Below are 20160 nucleotides of genomic sequence, written 5' to 3'. Positions count from 1 at the left end.
ATTGTGACAGAATAGGTTGCAAATAAAAATATCAGAGTTTCAACAAATTCTCAACGTTGAGAAAATATTCCCGCTATTACCCTCAGGCGTTAAATGGCGACTTGCCCTTGAGTAGCGACTATCTTATTTCCATGCTTTTGCAATTTATTATAGCCTGAACCTACTCTATTTAAATTTCACTCCCTATTCTCTTCTCCGCTGACAAACTAGACAATGCAAATTTCTGACAGGACAGAATAGTCCGGCTGCCGGCTGCAGCTCGTCAACTCCGTGTTTCCGGCTACCACATTACCATTTCGGCGTAACGAACCCTGGCCATTATTTTCTTCGACGCTTCATCTGTGCAACTCGACATTGGCAAATCATCAGCATCGTCTCAACAGTATACTTAATCTCTCACCAACTCAGCAATCTCTTCAACCGCTCAATGCTTTACACTACACTCTATTTATAATAATACTTTTATTATTTGCATTTTCTGGCGGATCAATTTTGCATGCAGGATACACGCATCTGACACATCGAGCCAGAGTGTTTCTGTGCCGACAACTTACGGCTCTTGGCTTATTTTCCTAGTGCTTGTTCGGAGGATGTCACCATTTGCGTACTTCGCATTGTTTTCATTGAACACTGGGCTTTAGCACTGAGTTGATAGCTGCTACTCTCAGTGGTTTAATTTGCTGTCTAACTTAGAGGGAGAGGCGGTAGTTTGTGATGCTGGCGATTACTGGAGTAAATGTTTCAGTCAGACAGCAGTAGACATGTTCACTGTACAGTATTGTGCTGCATTAGCGTCAGGGCTACAGTGTGTGCCTACATAGTACGCACCAAACGCACTGCATGTGCTTCAATTAAATGTTGATGTATTAGAATAGAAAGAGTAGGGTTTTTAGCCAGGTGAAGGAGGAACAACAGTCAGTCATGGTGTACCATTGCAGTCACTGTATTCGATTACACTGCAAGAGGGCTGGCCATGGTCAGTACTGTAGGCCTGGTAAAAGCAGTCAGAGGATTACAGATAGATCAGTAGGGGTTCGCTTGAGACATCACTCTAAGGGTGGGCCAGATTTGCAGTAATGAGACAAAGGAGGAGATGAAATGGAATGAAAGCAGATGCAGGCCAATAGAGGATGATGCATAGCAAGTTGAATTCATGGGGTATCCCCAGTGAGTGAGGAGGAAGCAGAAGGGCATGAATGGATAGTAGTTTAGGAGAATGAGGTAGGTGAGAGCCCTCAGGTATGATGCACCTAGTAGTAAAGGTTAGAGTCCCTTGGCCTTGGTGTGGTTTGTGTGCAGTGGCAGAGTTAGAGTTAGCAGTGGCCCTGTGAGTGTGAGATCATAAAGGGAAGTTGGTGGCACTTAGCACACAGTGCACAGGTGACCATTTACCTTCCTGTGGCATTGTCGAGTCTCCTGTTTCACTGGTCATACAGCACTGATCCATGCTGCTATTTCTGCCCAGGCTGGCAGTGTCTGTTGTTGTGGCGTCCTTTGGCAGACTACTGGAGAAAGGAGTGTCATCCTCTTTACAACTTCATGCATCAGAAGTGATATTTGACATTTTTAGAGTCAAGCGCCACGCTTTGAGAGGTCGTTCCTGATTTGAATCGAAAGTGATATGTAGTTGGGCTTTAAATATGGTGATAGAGACATGTAGGCCGAAAGGTTTCATTAATAGTAAGCACGTGCAATTCTCTAAACATATGATTCCCCTGCAGCTCGGATTCCGAATTAAAGATTACGTGAGAAAATTCATCTCAGGTCATAACAGACTGGATATCTTGAAACTTAGTCTTCCCACCACACTTTGACTGCGAATGGGAGAACTCGGCCCCATTTGATGGTGTAAGTATTATTTACTGTAAGTGCTGAATTTAGGAAAGCAAGCAAAAAAAGGAAGGAATTAAAACAAGTCATAAGTTGCATGTGGGAAGCTGCATATGCAAACCTACAATCCATGAGTGGTTCAGAAAAGTAGAATGCACCATGCTCACATAATTGAAATAATGCTGTACATTACAGATTGAAGGTAAAACAAAGAACTGTGTATGTTGGAAATCTGAAACCAAAACAGAAATTGCTGGGCAAACTCAGCATTTCCAGCAGCATCTGTGGAGAGAAAAACAGTGACAGTCACTGGATTTGAAACTTTAACTCTTTTTTTTCTCTTCAGAGATGCTGCCGGTCGTGCTGAGTTTCCCCAGCAATTTCTTGAAAGCACATGAGGGTTTTCACAGAGTTGTACTACTGAAAGATCTGATAATTTTGAAAGCCTTAGCTGTCGGATATTCACCCATTTTATTGCTTAAAAACTGGGTGCATTATAAGATAAAAAGAAGAGGAGTAATTGTAATTTGATGGTTGGACAGATGGAATAGTGCTCGCTGTGTTTCAGTTCATAGCATTCTTGCCTCTAAGCCAAGTATCAAGGTTTCATTAAAATCATATCCCATTCAACACACTTGGACACAAGACTAACACTTCAGTTCTGCATGCGTCAGCATTGGGACGAGGTGCTAAACTAGGGCTCCATCTGCCCTCTGAGATGGCATTAAAAGATTCGACAGCACTACTTTGAAGGAGAATAAAAAGATAGCCCTGGTGTCCTAATTAATATGTATTCCTCAGTTAACATCTGAGGTACACATTATCAGATTGTGGGAGCTTACTGCGTGAAAACTGGCTGCCACAGTAACTTTAATGATGAGAGAGCCGACACTTCAAAATTACTTGATTTGCTGTAAAGCATTTTGGGATTTCCTGAATTAAAGAATAGTGTCGTGTAAATGCAAGTCTTTCCTTCTAAGATTCCATAATACAATTAGCCTACTTAATTGTTTCAGTACCAAATGCATACCACATTAGTAGTAATAATATGAAGTATTTGTGTATACTTTTGATGTAAATTTCTCCCATTCATTTGTTAATCAAATTAAGCCTGTTCCATCATAAATTTGCCGGCTCTTAGCCTGAACCAGAGGATGAAAGTTTATCACATTTATTCTGTTAATGGCAATATGCCTGTTCCATTATAAATTTGTTGGTTCTTTGTGTGAAATAGGGGAACTAAGACCATAAGACATAGGAGCAGAAATTAGGCCATTTGGCCCATCGAGTCTGCTCCACCAATCAATCATGGCTAATAAGTTCCTCATACCCAATCTCCCGCTTTCTCCCTGTAACCCTTGATCCCCTTGATAATCAAGAACCTACTTATCTCAGTCTTAAATGTATTCAATGACCTGGCCTCCACAGCCTTCTGTGGCAGTGAATTCCATAGATATACCACTCTCTGGCTGAAGAAGCTTCTCCTAGATTGATAATTTCTTGATCTCGCAAGGAATTAAGGGCTACGGGGAGAGAGGGTAAGTGGAGTTGAAATGCCCATCAGCCATTATTAAATGGCGAAATGGACAAAATGGGCCGAATGGCCTTACTTCCACTCCTATGTCTTATGGTCTTATGGTCCTTATCTCCCTTCTAAAAGGTCTTCCCTTTTCTCTAAGGTTGTGCCCTCAGGTCCTAGTCTCGCGTACCAATGGAAGCATCTTCCCAACATCCACTTTGTCCAGGCCATTCAATATTCTGTAAGTTTCAAATAGATCCCCCGTCATCCTTCTAAACTCCAATGAGTATACTCCCAGAGTCCTGAAATATTCCTCATAAGTTAAGCTTTCCATTCCTGGGACCATTCTTGTGAACCTCCTCTGAACCTGTTCCAGGGCCAGTACATCCTTCCTGAGGTCTAGGACCCAAACCTGCACACAATACTCCAAATGTGGCCTGACCAGAGCCTAATAAGACCATAAGACATAGGGGTGGAAGTAAGGCCATTCGGCCCATCGAGTCCACTCCGCCATTTATATCATGGCTGATGGGCATTTCACCTCCACTTCCCTGCACTCTCCCCGTAGCCCTTGATTCCTTGTGAAATCAAGAATTTATCGATCTCTGCCTTGAAGGCAGCTAACGTCACGGCCTCCATTGCACTCCGTGGCAATGAATTCCACAAGCCCACCACTCTCTGTCTGAAGAAATGTCTCTTCATTTCCATTTTAAATTTACCCCCTCTAATTATAAGGCTATGCCCACGGGTCCTAGTCTTCCCGCCTAACAGAAACAACTTCCCAGCGTCCACCCTTTCGAAGCCATACATTATCTTGTAAGTTTCTATTAGATCACCCCTCAACCTTCTAAACTCTAATGAATATAATCCCAGGATCCTTAGCTGTTCATCATACGTTAAACCCACCATTCCAGGGATCATTTGTGTGAATGTCCACTGGACACGCTCCAGCGCCAGTATGTCCTTCCTGAGCTGTGGGGCCCAAAATTGGACACAGTATTCTAAATGGGGCCTAACTAGGGCTTTATAAAGTCTCAGAAGCACATCACTGCTTTTATATTCCAACCTTCTTGAGATAAACGACAACATTATATTTGCTTTCTTAATCACAGACTCTACCTGCAAGTTATCTTTTAGAGATTCCTGGACCAACACTCCCAGATCCCTTTCTACTTCTGCTTTACGAATTTTCTCACCGTTTAGAAAATAGTCCATACCCGTATTCTTTTTTCCAAAGTGCAAAACCTTGCATTTGCTCACATTGAATTTCATCAGCCATTTCCTGGACCACTCTCCTAAACTGTCTAATCTTTCTGCAGCCTCCCCACCTCCTCAGTAGTACCTGCCTGTCCACCTATCTTCGTATCATCGACAAGCTTCACCAGAATGCCTCCAGTCCCTTCATCCAGATCATTACTATATAAAGTGAACAGCTGCGGTCCCAACACTGAACCCTCAGGACACCACTCGTCACCGGTTGCCATTCCGAAAAAGAGCCTTTTATCCCAACTCTCTGCCTTCTGTCAGACAGCCAATCCTCAATCCAAGCCTGTAGCTCACCTTGAACACCATGGGTCATCACCTTGTCAGCAGCCTCCCGTGAGGCACATTATCAAAGGCCTTTTGGAAGTCTAGATAGATAACATCTACTGGGTTTCCCTGGTCTAACATACTTGTTACCTCTTCATACAATTCTAACAGGTTTGTCAGGCATGACCCCCCCCTTACTAAATCCTTGCAGACTTGTTGTAATCTGACCCTGCACTTCCAGGAATTTAGAAATCTCATCCTTAACAATGGATTCTAGAATTTTACCAACAACTGTGGTTAGCCTAATCAGCCTATAATTTTCCATCTTTTGCCTTGATCCTTTCTTAAACAAGGGGGTTACAACAGCAATTTTCCAATCATCTGGGACATTCCCAGGCTCCAGTGACTTTTGAAAGATCACAAGCAAAGCCTCCGCTATTTCCTCAGCCACTTCCCTCAGAACTCTAAGATGTAGCCCATCGGAGCTAGGAGATTTATCAATTTTTAGACCTTTTAGCTTTTCTGGCACTTTCTCTTTTGTAATGCCTACCATACTCAACACTGCCCCTTGACACTCCCTAATTGTTGGCATGCTACTCATGTCTTCCACTGTGAAGACTGACGCAAAGTACTTATTAAGTTCTTCAGCTATTTCATTATCTCCCATCACTAGCCGTCCAGCATCAATTTGGAGCGGCCCAAATTCAACTTTTTTCTCTTGTTTGTTTCTTATGTTTTGAAAGAAACTTTTGCTATCATTTCTAATATTACTAGCTAGCCTACCTTCATATTTGATCCTCTCCTTCCTTATTTCTCTCTTTATTATCCTATGTTTTTGTAGCCTTCCCAATCTTCTGGTTTCCCAGTGCTCTTGGCCACTTTATAGGCTGTCTCTTTTCCTTTGATACATTTCCTGACTTCCTTTGTCAGCCATGGCTGTCTAATCCCACGCCAGATAATCTTTCTTTTCTTTGGGATGAACTTCTGTACTATGTCCTCAATTACACCCAGAAACTCCTGCCATTGTTGCTCTACTGTCTTCCCCGCTAGCGTCTGCTTCCAGTCGATCCTCGTCAATTCCTCTCTCATGCCCTGTAATTACCTTTATTTAATTGTAAAACCATTACATCCGATTTTGTCTTCTCTCTTTCAAACTGCAGACTGAACTCTACCATATTGTGATCACTGCCTCCTAAGTGTTCCCTTACTTTAAGGTCTTTTATAAAGTCTGGCTCATTACATAGCACTAAGTCCAAAATAGCCTGCTCCCTTGTGGGCTCCATCACAAGCTGTTTCAAAAAGCCATCCTGAAAACATTCCATGAATTCCCTTTCTTTGAATTCATGGCAACATTATTCACCCAGTCCACCTGCATATTGAAGTCCCCCATGATCACCGTGACCTTGCCTTTCTGACGTGCCCTATCTATTTCCCGGTGCGTCTTGCGCCCCGGTCCTAATCACTGTTAGGAGGTCTGTACGTAACTCCCATTGTGTTTTTTTTTGCCTTAATGGGAGTTACGTACAGACCTCCTTTATAAAGCCTCAGTAGTATGCCCCTGCTTTTATATTCAAGTCCTCTCAAAATAAATGCCAACATTCCATTTGCCTTCCTGACCACTGACTCAACCTGCAAGTTTATCTTGAGTGAATCCTGGCCTAGAACTCCCAAGTCTCTTTGCACTTCAGACTTGTGAATTTTCTCCCCATTTTAGAAAATAGCCCATGCTTTTATTCTTCCTACCAAAGTGCATTAACGAAACAACAGATGAGTAGGATATTTCATAAACTATTGAAAGAAAACTAATAAAATTGAGCAAACTGTACAAGTTTTATGGCCTGTACTTGGGTCAAGTTTGCCAATTCATTATGGTTCCAAATGGTATATCCCAAATCATAAAGTTTCCGGATGAGGAGGAATAATCTAAAGGATCCCACTCTTTATTAATCTCCTTGGCTTTTCATAGAAAGGTTAATATAGAAAGGATCCATTTGCTTGTCAATATCTTTCTCCCAGACCAAATCAATGCATGTTAAAAAAGTGTGATCAGAGATAGTGGGAACTGCAGATGCTGGAGAATCCAAGATGACACAGTGTGAAGCTGGATGAACACAGCAGGCCAAGCAGCATCTAAGGGACACAAAAGCTGACGTTTCAGGCCTAGACCATTCATCAGAGAGCTCTCTCTGATGAAGGGTCTAGGCCTGAAACGTCAGCTTTTGTGCTCCCGAGATGCTGCTTGGCCTGCTGTGTTCATCCAGCTTCACATGTTAAAAAAGTGCCAACTTTATCAGGCTTTCTTGAATTAATAAAAGAATGAGACTATTAGTTGTTAAATGTGAGAAGAAATAGTAACACAAAACACACAGATACAAAGCTAAGATATAAGAAGTGAGTCCAAAACAAAAATCTAATAAATGCCAGTCAGTCTCTGATTTATTTATTAAGAGGATCAAGGGGCATGACCCATTATGTTAGTTGTTAATGGTAGCATTAACTTTGGCAGTTGAGCAATCAATTTCAACCTTTGCAGGTAAATTTAATGTTTTTTTGTCCTGATTCATTTTGATGATGATTGGCTGGCAGTACACAAAGAGTTTTCTTCTGTTTCTTTACCTGAAGTGCAGGTGTGTTTAATGTCTGTTCACAAGCATTGATATTCACAGTACATTAGTTGACACACTAGGACATCAGGCCACTCATCCAGTCAGGCAAGGGGGTGTAGTCAAGTTTTCCATTTTTTAATATCCACAGAAGTATAATACACAAACCTGCCTGCACAAGACAGTTTCCTGCTGACAGTGAGGGGGACAATTGGCCTCTCATCATCCAATCCTTGTCAGTCTTTTTTTGTTTAACCTATTTTTCTAAACAATCTGTTCAAAGATGTTATTACACATCTCAGGAACTGGTAGGTCTTGCACCCAGGCCTGTTGGTCCCGGGGTAGTGACAAGAGCACTTTCAGTCTTTTTGTTTGAAGTTTCCCTGACACTGTACAGGTGTGAAATTCAATGGATTCATACAAGACTCATTAAATTTACATCCACAGTCATCTTTTGGCTGTAGCATTTCTCTTCAAAGAAAAAAACACATGTTGGCATTAAAAGTTCAAAATGTCCATAAGTACTTCAGGGTTCTGATCCATCATCATGACATAAGTACAAAGATTACCTTATGTTTAAAATGTATGCCCACTGGGATTTGGATATTCGACTCGAAGTAATTTCACTAACAACTATCAGAAAGTCACACAATTATCCTTTGTATTTGAGGCATGAGTCAGGGCCTCCAGGCCAAAAGAGCTTCATTATAAGTTGCCATAAGCACAAATCTGTTTCCTTTCTATTATTGCCAAGACAATGAGTGTATTTACAAGTGCTACTAAAAAGCATTGACCACGTTCCAAAAGTGTTTTCTAGCATCTCCACATTAACTTCAGTGTGGAATTCATGTGGAATTTATCAGGATGGAATGAAAAATAAGACATTCACAAATATGCATTAAACCCAATGCAGGCAACAGAACGTGTCACAAAGACCACCGAAGTGGTGGAAGAGCAACAGAACATTGCCAGTATTTGCCAATAGTTATCTCCATGTTGATGTTCTGCTAACGTCATTGCAACTGGTAGAGTTATGCCCCTTGTAATATTTATTATACAGAGCTCCATCATGCACTACAAGAAATTATATATATTTTAACATTTATTGTTATCTGAAAAACCAAAAACACCCACTTTTACTTGTATTAACTGTGTATACGAGCCTTACATTATTAGACGGTCACAAGAATACATACAGTTTCAGAACAGATAGATCACATATGCCGCATTGCCCACAAAATGATCTTCACTATTTTCTGCAGGACTACCAGTATGTAATGCACATTAGGTTTATAATAGTTTTGAAATACAGCTTTGGCTGTCTAATAAAAAGTGATCCTATCTCTTTGAGTACATAATCAATAAAGATCCTTCCACTTGGCTTATCAATAGGAGAATCTCCTTTCCACTAATGGCTGTTCTTTTTAGTTTCAGTAAAAATGTATTCTAACATATCATATAAATCAGATAAGCTGGCTAAAACTCCTTGACATCAGCAATAATCCTCTCAGCATAGTGAAATGCAGCAGCTGCACTGAACTTGCTTGATTTGAGAAATAACTCCATTACAATAATTTAGGCTGTAGCTTGTAATGATTATTTTATCATATCACACACACCTGGGATTAAACTGTGGTTCCTTTTATAACAAAAGTCTGTAAAGTAATGTTAGCGCCAAACTGAAATTGGGTAATGAATCTTAAAGTTAACCCATCGTTCTGGTCAGTTCATTTTGTACATATAGTATTGATGTTGTTTTCCCACTCTTTTTTTCTCCCGTCTTCTCTGGAAGGTCACATCCGAGCTGGAAGGTTAGCTTTCAGACGTTTCGTCACCATTCTAGGTAACATCATCAGTGAGCCTCCAACGAAATACTGGTGTTATGTCCTGCTTTCTATTTATATGTATATAAACATACGAATAGAAAGCGGGACATAACACCAGCGCTTCGTCGGAGGCTCACTGATGATGTTACCTAGAATGGTGACGAAACGTCTGAAAGCTAATCTTCCAGCTCAGCGAGCAAACTCACATCCAGAATCTCTTCCAATGTAGCCAATGTTCTCATGTGAGGATGTATTAGTAGCACATTCAATTCCAGTTTGAAGTGCAAAACAAATTCAGCTCATAGTGACAAATCTGACCTTCCTATGGGTCACTTTTTCTTAACTCTACCCTTAGGGAATTACACTACTCTCATATTATACTTAACCAGAAAATCAGTGTTCAGTTAGTAATTGAGGACAGGTGCAAAGGAAAGGATACTTTGATTCATGGATGTATGTGATTAATAGAAAGAACACAAAGTAGTAATTGGACATTGCTAGATTAGTATGGAAATCATCCACTATGAACCTCACAGAGTCATAGTCACGGTATAAACAAATCATTGCATCAAGTGCATTCTCTGATAAACATCCCATGGAAGTGGTAGTGGAGGACACCTCATGGAACTGTAGGTAACTACCAGCAGGAAAGGAGAAAATAGGGAGTGGCAACAAAAGAGAGCAATGTTGCATATATAAAACGAGCTGAACAGGACAATGGGTTATGTCAAATAATAAACTAGACCTAGACATAAGTGAATGTCCACCAGGAGGCTAGATTTATATCTCCTTGTAGAGGTGGGAATCAGTTTGCATAACATGGAATTTCACTTTCCTGTGCTTTCTTCACCTAACACCTTTTCAAGTGATTCTTTTTGCAGGTTGAAAGCCTTGTTTACAAAATGTGCAAGCAGTGCCATTGATGTCGAGTCACCATAATAAAAAGTAGAGGAAAGTTGTCTTTCCTAATACTTGCCATTTATTCAAATAAGATTGCCTACCAATGACGCGAAATCACATGATTATCAGAACTACCGAGTGATGCTTTATCTGGAAGCCTTGTGCAAAGTGTTGTCCTAGCAACAAGCAATTAGGAAAGCAAATGCTATATTGGCCTTTACTGTCAAAGGATTTAAGTTCAGAAGTAGAAATATCATATCACAGTGATACAGGGCCTTGGTGAGACTACACCTGGAGTACTACATGCAGTTTTGGTATCCCTACCTGAAGGAGTGTAATGAAGGTTCACTAGGCTGATACTTGGAATAGCAGGACTTTTCCATGAGGAGACATTTGTTTAAACTGGCACTATGTTCACTAGGAATTATCAAGAGATCTGATTGAAACATATAAAATTCTTACAAGGCTGAACAGACTGGATGTAGGGAGGATGTTTTTGCTGCTCGGGGATCCAAGGAACAGTCTTAGGATAACAGATAGACCATTTGGGACTGAGATGAGGAAAAGTTTCTTCACACAATAATATTGCACCTGTAGAATTCTCTACTAGAAAAAGCATGGAGCCAAGTCACCAATATGCCAGAAAGAGACAGAGAAATGTTTAGCTTTCAAGGCTTCGGAGGCTATGGGAGAAAGCAGGAATATGGTACTGACGTAGAGGATTAGTCATGTTCATATTGAATGGTAGTGGAGGCTGAAATGGCAAAATTGCCTACTCCTGCCCCTAGTTCCTATATTTCTATGAATAATTAGAAGATCATTTTAAAAATATGCAATATTTATAAGGCAGTGAGGCTGCTACCCAGATATAACTAAACAATAATCACAGACAGTGATAAGAGATATACCTCCACTGAGACCATTTTGTGCACACTGTTGCTGTGCACCTAGAGCTGTCAACTTTATCTCCATTCTCAAACCCTCAGGAGGGTGTTCTCTGGGCTACTGCCACCAACCTCAGGAGGTAGTATTAATGTACCCTCAGACGTGCAGTTTTCCGCATATCAGAGGTCTGACTCCATTCCGGGCTGGAAGATGACAGTTTTGGAATCATTGTGAGAAACAGAAGACAGGCATTGTGATGGAGTTATGCTCAACATCCCTCCCATTGACATTCTTCTAAAACCATGCTTAAATTGTTTTCTCTGCCAGTCGTCTCTCAGGCTGAACAATTTTAGACTTGGACCTACCTATCAAATTAACGCAAGAGATGCCAGCTTCAAAGTCCATTCCTCCCCCTCCCACTGTTAGCCCATATCACTCTAATAACCCTACAGCATGTGTTACTGGATGAGGAACTCACCATTACACACGTGTTTGGATGATAGAACCTGTGCTATGGTCATTACTCTCTGCTCCACAGCTCTGACCTTTCTTAGATTTGGATTCTACCTTCAGCCATTGTCAGCTCTCTGTTGTTGTGGATTCCCTTCTGAAAGGAAAACAGCAAAACGATGATGTATAAACTCATCAAGGCGCAATACTTGCAAATTCTTTCAAGTTTTATGAACATCTTTTTTTCAATGTCCACCATCAAGTATCCCTTGATTCAAGGATGATGTTCTACTCTGGATTTTCATTCTTTGTATGACTTAACTAGATTCTTGACCTACAGATCTTCAGATAAACAGGACAGGATGTGACATAGTGGCACCTGGTGTGCAGAGTTTACTTCCTTTTCTTGCCTTCTATGCTGCTACTGCAATATTGAGCAACATGGATACTGTGACCACTCATGACCAGCCATGCTGCATACAACAGGATCAGGCTGCACATTTAATAGGACTATCTCTCTTTATCCGAATGCAGTAGGTCACTGAAATACTTATAGCACTAGATCCATATTCTTTGATGATGAATTGAACCTGTACTTACCTTGGTTGTTATGAAGCAGGCTGCCCTGGGGTTCTGAGAGGCAAGCTGGGCCCTAACTGTGCAGCAGAACATTCCTGTGGGCCTCCACCTGCTGAAGCAGGATTTCCAGGTCATGTTTGGAGAACCTGTATGAACTGCTTCCCAAATTCCTGGATACCCTGGGCCATCCTGGAATAATGGAAGAGGACTCACAAGTCAGACTGTGTGGTTATATGTCTATCCTTGTCATGACTTCATGGGCTTCAATGACTGAGGGTGGAAGTTGCTGATTGGTATCTGACATGAGAGGGAAGAGATTGGCTGGCACAAGCTTGATGGTCTAAGCGATGTGATGTAAGTGACAGGGTGGCATGCCAAGACACAGCTCATAAATTAAGTGAGGGCCCAACGAATTTGACGAGTATATGTGGCCTGCTCAGAGCATGTGCCTGAGAGTTTTTTTTATTATTCATTCACAGAATGAGGACGTTGCTGGCTAGGTGAGCATTTATTGCTCAACCCTGAGGGCAATTAAGAGCCAATCACATTGTCACACGTAGACCAGACCAGGTAAGGATGGCAGTTTCCTTCACTAAAGGACATCAGTGAACCGGATGGATTTTTCCAAGAATCAATTCATAGTCTTCATTAGGCTCTTAATTCCAGACTTTTTTTTGTGCACCGAATTGAAATTCCACCATCTGCTATGGCAGGTTTCCAACCCCATCCCCAGAACATTACCTGCGCCTTTAGGTTAACAGTCTGGTGATAATACCACTAGGCCATCATCTCCCCTATGATTGCCCAGTGTGTTATGTCCACTGAAGGAGAATGTGTTGAGATCAGTTATGAAAGACAAGGAGTTGGGGGTAAGGGATGCAGCAGGAGCACTGTGCTACCATGGTGACTTGCAGAACTTTGAGATGGTGCAGGATATCACTTTAAATGCTAGAGGTCTGTCACCAAAGACTGTGCAGTGAGGTTCTCAAAGGGTAGGATAGAGAAGTGACTTACAACTGGGAGCACATCGACATTTAACTAAGGGAATGCAGCCAATGGTCCAGTAAACACAGAGAAACAATTAATATTTCAGCCAATCAAATGACACAGTAATGACGGTGCAAGGGGAATTCGTCAACTCCAGTGTCCTGGCAGATGTTCAATTTTGGCACTATTACTTATTGGTCAGAAGGTTGGGAAGTACCCATCTCAATCTGCCCCCAACTTCTTCCATGCCAAAACTTGAAGCTGCGCCCACTCACAACTTACATTCTTTACACAGAACACAGCCCTGGGACAGATGAATATTCCAAGCAAACTGGGTCACGAGATGGGAGTATGTTTTGGAAACTGCAAAGACCCAATTCACATTTATCAAATCTGACAGGAAAAGAGCCAATTATATTTCTTCCTTTTAAATATTTTTAATACAAAATAATCTATTTAGTTTGGTTTATCCCAAAATCTTAAGAAAGAAATCCCCTTACTGACAGATCTAACTTTAACCTTGAAAGACAAAATAACTGGTTACATCGCTTTCCATCAATTTTTTCTTCAGGGATACCATTATTAATCTGATGGGCAAAATGTCAACATAAATAGCATCATATTCTGCTCACCGCCTGTAAGGCTAGTAGAGGCAGAAGCCCTCATAACATTTAAGAAGTATTTAGATTTGCAGTTACGATGCCAAGACATATAATGTTACGGGCCAAGTGCTAGAAAATAGGATCAGAATAGTTTGTTAGTTGCTTTTGACTGGTGCAGGAGTAATGGGTTGAAGAGCCTTTCTCTATGCTGTAGATGCTTCTGATGCAGAAAAAAGTAAATACTGTGCATTGTGTTCAGACCTTACTTCCAAATTAGTTAATTACTGTAAAATTACAAATATTGTGAAACAAAGAAAGTGGGATAAGATTAAATTGCAGTCCTTGAACCACAAAGGAAATAAACATTGGCAAACTTGATAAAATTTACTATGTGTTAGATGACTCATGATCATCACCATGATAATGCCGAAATGTCTAGCAGGTTTAAGCTCCCATTTAGAGAATAGCAAATGGGGTTGGTTTAACTGGGTTTAAGTAACTTCTGACAATATTTTCTTGAGTGCTGTATAGTGTATACCTTGTTCTGTAATGGGGAAAAGCCAATACCAAGGTGCACAAATGTTAAACAAAACCTAAACATCATTAAAAGAAGACAACAGCTCTGAAGTGTGGAATTTAAAATGTCTAAGTCAGTGGTTCTTGTATTAACCATCTCTCTAACAAGTCGATTGCAAACAGCTTTCAAGCTTACCTGGAATAGCTGTATCAGCTTATTTAGCAATCCACATGCACATATAATGGTTTAGTAGTTTTTCGAGAATTCAGATACAATTTTGTAGGAGTCACACACGTATCTTAAGGATAAACACTGACCTTCAATTTTTAAAAAATTAATTTTGAAGCCAGTGTTGCAAGATCAGACCGTACTATGATGCTATAAATGAATGATCTTAACATTAGTAATTGACGACTAAGGGAGACAATCTTTCCTTTGAACATTCAGGTTTTGAGTATAAACACAGATGGAAAAAGTGGGTTTAGTAATAATAATGAGATCATTTTTAAACTAAACATTCTGACAAATATGTGAACATCTCAGGATATCTGCTAATATTATTGTTAACATATTCAATGGAAAAATTACTGTTCAGAACACCTTAAAAGTAAGGGACTTCAATTCTTTATGTGTACAATATGAAATAAACATAGGACTTCCTATATGTTAACAGATTTTTGTTGGGTTTAGTCACAAGAAATTGGAGCATATCAGTTTTTACAGAAGGAGGAAAGTGTTTAGCACGTTTACCTTCATTTGCCATAACATTGAGTATAGGAATTGGGAGTCATGTGGTGCCAGTACAGGACATTAGTGAGGCCACTTTTGGAATACTTCATGCAATTCTGATTACCCTTCCATAGGAAGGATGTTGTTAAACTTGAGAAGGTGCAGTAAAGACTTACAAGGATGTAGACAGGACTGGACAGTTTGAGCTATAGGGAGAGGCTGAATAGACTTGGTCTTTTTTCCCTGGAGCATCGGAGACGGAGGGATGACCTTATAGGGGTTGATAAAATAGTGAGGGGCATGGATAGAGTGAATAACCCAGGCCTTTTGCTGAGGGTAGGGTAGGCCAGAACTAGAGAGAATAGGTTTAAAGTGAGAAGGGAAAGATTTGAAAGGGAACTGAGGGACAACTTTTTCACACAGAGGGTGGTGCTTGTACAGAATGAGCTGCCAGAGGAAGTGGTGGAGGCTGCTGGAATTACAACATTTAAAAGGCATCTAGATGGATATATGAATAGAAGTGTTTAGAGGGATTTGGGCCAAATGCTGGCAAATGGGACTAGATTAATTTAGGATACCTGTTTGTCACGAACGTGTTAGTCTGAAGATCTGTTTCTGTGCTATACAGCTCTATGACTCTAATTCTATTCTCCCCACCATAGGGAAGTTATTGTTAAACCTGAAAGGGCTCAGAAAAGATTTATGAGGATGGTGCCAAGTTGAAGGGTTTGAGCTAATGGGAGAGACTGAATAGGCTGGAGCTATTTTCCCTGGAGTGTTGGGGGCTGAGGGATGACCTTATAGAGGTTTATAAAATCATGAGGGGCATGGATAGGGTGAATAGCCAAGGTCGTTTTCCCAGGGTGAGGAATTCCAAAAGTATAGGTTTACTGAAAAAGTGTCGAGATATAAAAGGGACCTGAGGCAACTTTTTCACACAGAGGGTGGTGCGTGTATGGAATGATCTGCCAGAGGAAGTGTTGGAGACTGATACAATTATAACATGTAACAGGATTGTTATCTAAATATGAAGTGTTAAGTGTTATGGTCTAAATGATGGCAAATGGGGCTAAGTCAGATTGGAGAGAGATAATAGGAACTGCAGATGCTGGAGAATCTGAGATAACAAGGTGTAATGCTGGATGAACACAGCTGGCCAAGCAGCATCATAAGAGCAGGAAGGCAGATGTTTCGGGCTTAGACCCTTCAGCAGAAATAAGTCAGATTGGGATGTCTGGTTGGCATGGATGTGTAGGACTGAAGGGCATTTCCATGCCTTGTGACTATGACTCTGACTCTACTGTTATTCTTAAAAACATAAAGGGGAAACATTTACAAAGAAAAGGTGTAAAAATTATTGGAAGTAAATGCAAAAGAAAAGATCCTTAATAAATATTTTGGCTTGAATCTTATAGGGGTCTAAGGGACCTGGGCTAAGGTGAGAAATGTGGCAGAGTCAGACAAGAAGTCTGGTGAAGTAGATTTTAATGTCAGGAGTATCTCTTTCCATCTTTTATGCTTTTGACAAGCAGTGTGGTGAGCTTCTGACTAGACAATGGCAAGTTGCCAATGATGGGGTATTACTGCTTGTTAAATGTTTCAATAACATTCAGTTTCCAAACTTATATAATGTGTCAACCAATCAAGCAGCCATGTCTCAAAGTCTTCACTGTAGTTTATGGAGATGCAGCTGTCAGTCATGGAGACCCAGCACAGTAAGTCAATGGCAACCTCCAGAACCAGTCCAGGGATTGGCCTGATCCTGACCCTGGGCTGGACCTGGCTGTCCATGGCAGCCGCCAACCTGCCTATGGAGGCAGACAGACTGGTTCTTCTGCTGCAACTTCTGAATAAGGGGGGCTATTGCTGGATGAATTCCCTGACTGCCAATACCACACAGTCCTCTCCTGCCCGAGGCTATGCAGGTTCTTCATTTCCAGCTGTCTTCCAAGTGCCAACTGCCTGTGGCGCTTCTTCCTTGGCTAGCTGTGAAGCTGTAACAATGAGGTGCTCACCAGATTGTGCTCCCAAACGTTTCACCCAAGGTGTCAGTAACTGAGTTGAGTTGAGTGGATGCAGGAGGCAGCCTTGCCAATGACTTTTCTGATGCCTCTGAACCCCTGCCCTCAAACATTGAGGAGGTGGCTACTAGAGGAGCTGGGTGTTTCATCATGGAGGTGGTAGGCATGTGAGTGGCACCTACAAGGAGAAGAAGGAATTGCAGCTAATCATTAGAAGTGGGTGAAATGAATGGGATTGACAGTGTTAGTGTGAGAATTACAGCGGAATGAAGGGTGATACTTACATGGTTAATGGACCATGGTCACCATTCCCACAGGAGTTGTCCAAGTCTTCCCCTGTGAGGGCCAGGATTCTGTCATTGTATAGGATGAGGAGCATTATGTCATGCATCCCTCCATCCACCTGAGTTTTCTTTCCACCTTGTTATGGGTTGTCTCCTCCTGGAATGAGAGAAAGGGAGGAAATAAGTGAGATGAGAAAGGGTGGCATAGCTGTTCTGAGGAGGGATCACTAGACCTGAAACGTTAATTCTGATTTTTTTCTTCACAGATACTGCCAGACTTGTTGAGCTTTGCCAGCAACTTCTCTTTTAGTATTAGTGTTGGTGCGTATGATGTGGTGAGGTATCCCTGGTGAATGGATTAGAATTAGGTTTCATTGTACCATTACAGGGATACTGGAGTACAATGAAAAGTTAACACTGTCACCATTCACAGTGCCATCTTAGGTACAAGATACCTACATACAAAATCTGAGGTAAAAAGTAGAAAAATAAAGAAATAAGTTCAACATTACGGTTCTTGTTAGAAACTGAATTGGACCAACCATTTGCACACTCTGGCTAAGAGGACAGTTCAGAGTTTAGGAATTCTCTGGCAAGTAATGGATATCTTATTCCCCCATAACTTGTCCACCATCTATGAGGCACAAGTCAAGAATGTAATGAAATTTTCCCCACTTGCCTGGAAGACCGTAACTCCAGCAACACTCAAGAAGTTTGACAACGTCCAGGACAAAATTTGAATTCAAGTAAAACCTGGAATTAAAAACTCCCCAGTGATGACTATGTAACAACTGTCAATTGTCATAAAATCGCATCTTATTCACTAATGTCCACGAAGGAAGGAAATCTGCCAAATTACCTGGACTGGTCTACTCCAGATCAAAGCATGTTGTTGACTATTAACTGCCCTCTGGTGTTCACTCCATGTATTAGATGGTAAATGCTGGCATCACCAATGGTGCCCTCTTCTGTGAATGAATAAATAAAGAAAACCTTGATTGGCACCTACCACCAGCACAGTAGCAGCAGTGTGCACCATCAAGAATATAAGCACTAAGAGCAGAGGTTGGCAAATCAGCTACTTGAGCCTGCTCCACAATTTAACATGATCATGCTTGATCACACCTTCACCTCAACTCCAAATTTCCTGTTTACTCCCTATAACCTTTAAACCTGTTATTAATTAAAAATCTGTAATCTCCTTAAATTTATTCAGTGACCCAGTGTCTTCCACATTCTGGGGTAGTGAATTCCACAAGTTCACAACTCATTTGAGAAAAGAAATTCCTCTGCATCTCTGTTTTAAATATGTAGCCTTTTACCCAAAACTATGAGCTTTTTATCAAAATTGTCCCATAAGTGCAAAAATCTAGTCTATATCTATTTTGTTAATCCCCTCTGGCATCTTATACACCTCAATTAAATCTCTAATTCTTCTGAACCCAAGCAAGTATAGATAAAAGCCTCAAGACAAAACCTTTCATCGCTGGGATTAACCTAATGAATCTTCTCTGAACTTCAGCAAGTCACCCAGGATCCTTCAATAGTACCTTCCAAACTAACAGCCTGTGCTATGGAGAAGAACATTGTAGTGATTGGAACCAGGTAGACCTCATTAACTATGAAGCTCTTGATTGGGTTTGTTATGCTCGGCCAATTGGGAAAGCCTTGGCTGACCATTATAACCAGGAGATTAAAATCTCCTCAGTAGAGGACTGACTCTAAGGTGGCTGACCACAGCCAGTGTACTGTGCATAAGAAAATAAAGGGTGACTTGGCGATGAGACCGCAACCTCTGTGCAGTTATTCCAGACATGTAGCAGGAGCTGTATGGGAGCACCAACACCTGCAGTTTCACTTTTAAGCCACTTACCATCCTAACTTGGAACTATATCTGTTTCTTCACTGTTGCAGGATCAAAATCCTCAAACACCCTTTCAACCCGAATTGTGGTTGTCTTAATGTGCAATGGATGAAGAAAGTAGTTCCTCCTCAAGGCAATTAGGGATGGACAGTAAATGCAGGCCCAGACAGCAACATTCCTTGTATGAATAAATTCAGGATTTTTGTACATATCCTGAATTCTTTTGTAGTCTCATTTGAACTCTGAACTCAGAACCTCCTGCTGAGATTGCAGCTTAGATAGATAGTTGTGGATTAGATAGACAATTTTTCAAAAGACAACCAAGCATTGATAATAAATAGCTCTCATGGAAATGTCATCAAGTAATGCTATTGAAACTGCTTGATTAAATGCTACACTAACTGGCCTGTCATTGAAGCTGTTCCAAAGAAGTTTTTTCTTTAATAACAATCAACATATAGGTGCAGTTTTTACTTTACAGTTTAAGATCAGAGAACTTAAAAGCTTCTGATCGCATCAGTTCTTCAGGCATTATCTTAGGGCTGTCCAAGGGTATTAATGTCTACTCCATGAATATTGTAACGCTGACTGTGTGAGTTAAGGCCCTTGCAACAGCCAAATATCTGGGTTCAGTACTATGTTGTCTGTTGAGCTTGGAATTTCCTCATGTGTGATTCATGCCCTACCCCTTTCCTACTCCTGGCAAAAATGGAATCTTCCAGAAATAGGAGTCTGACTTCTGTATCTGGATCCCAAGCCACTTTTAACTAAATGATTTATGGTTGATTACAGGGAATAATACAGTTAAATACAGAGAAACGTTTTAACTGTCACCACAATCCTTTTGAATAGTTTAATTTAAAGAAACGATACAACTGGAAGAGAGTCTGTCTTTGGTCTACTGCCCCACCATGAGCGCTGAGCTGGCTCACAAATGACACCTCCTCCAAAACTTGCTACCACGTGCATCAGAACCACCAGTGTACGAGTCACTACTCTTTAGGTGCTATCACTTCACTGCTGGGCCAACCCCG

The sequence above is a fragment of the Stegostoma tigrinum genome, chromosome 4 (assembly GCF_030684315.1).
Source record: "Stegostoma tigrinum isolate sSteTig4 chromosome 4, sSteTig4.hap1, whole genome shotgun sequence".
NCBI classification, from domain to species: domain Eukaryota; kingdom Metazoa; phylum Chordata; class Chondrichthyes; order Orectolobiformes; family Stegostomatidae; genus Stegostoma; species Stegostoma tigrinum.
Note: the sequence above shows the minus strand (reverse complement) of the source record.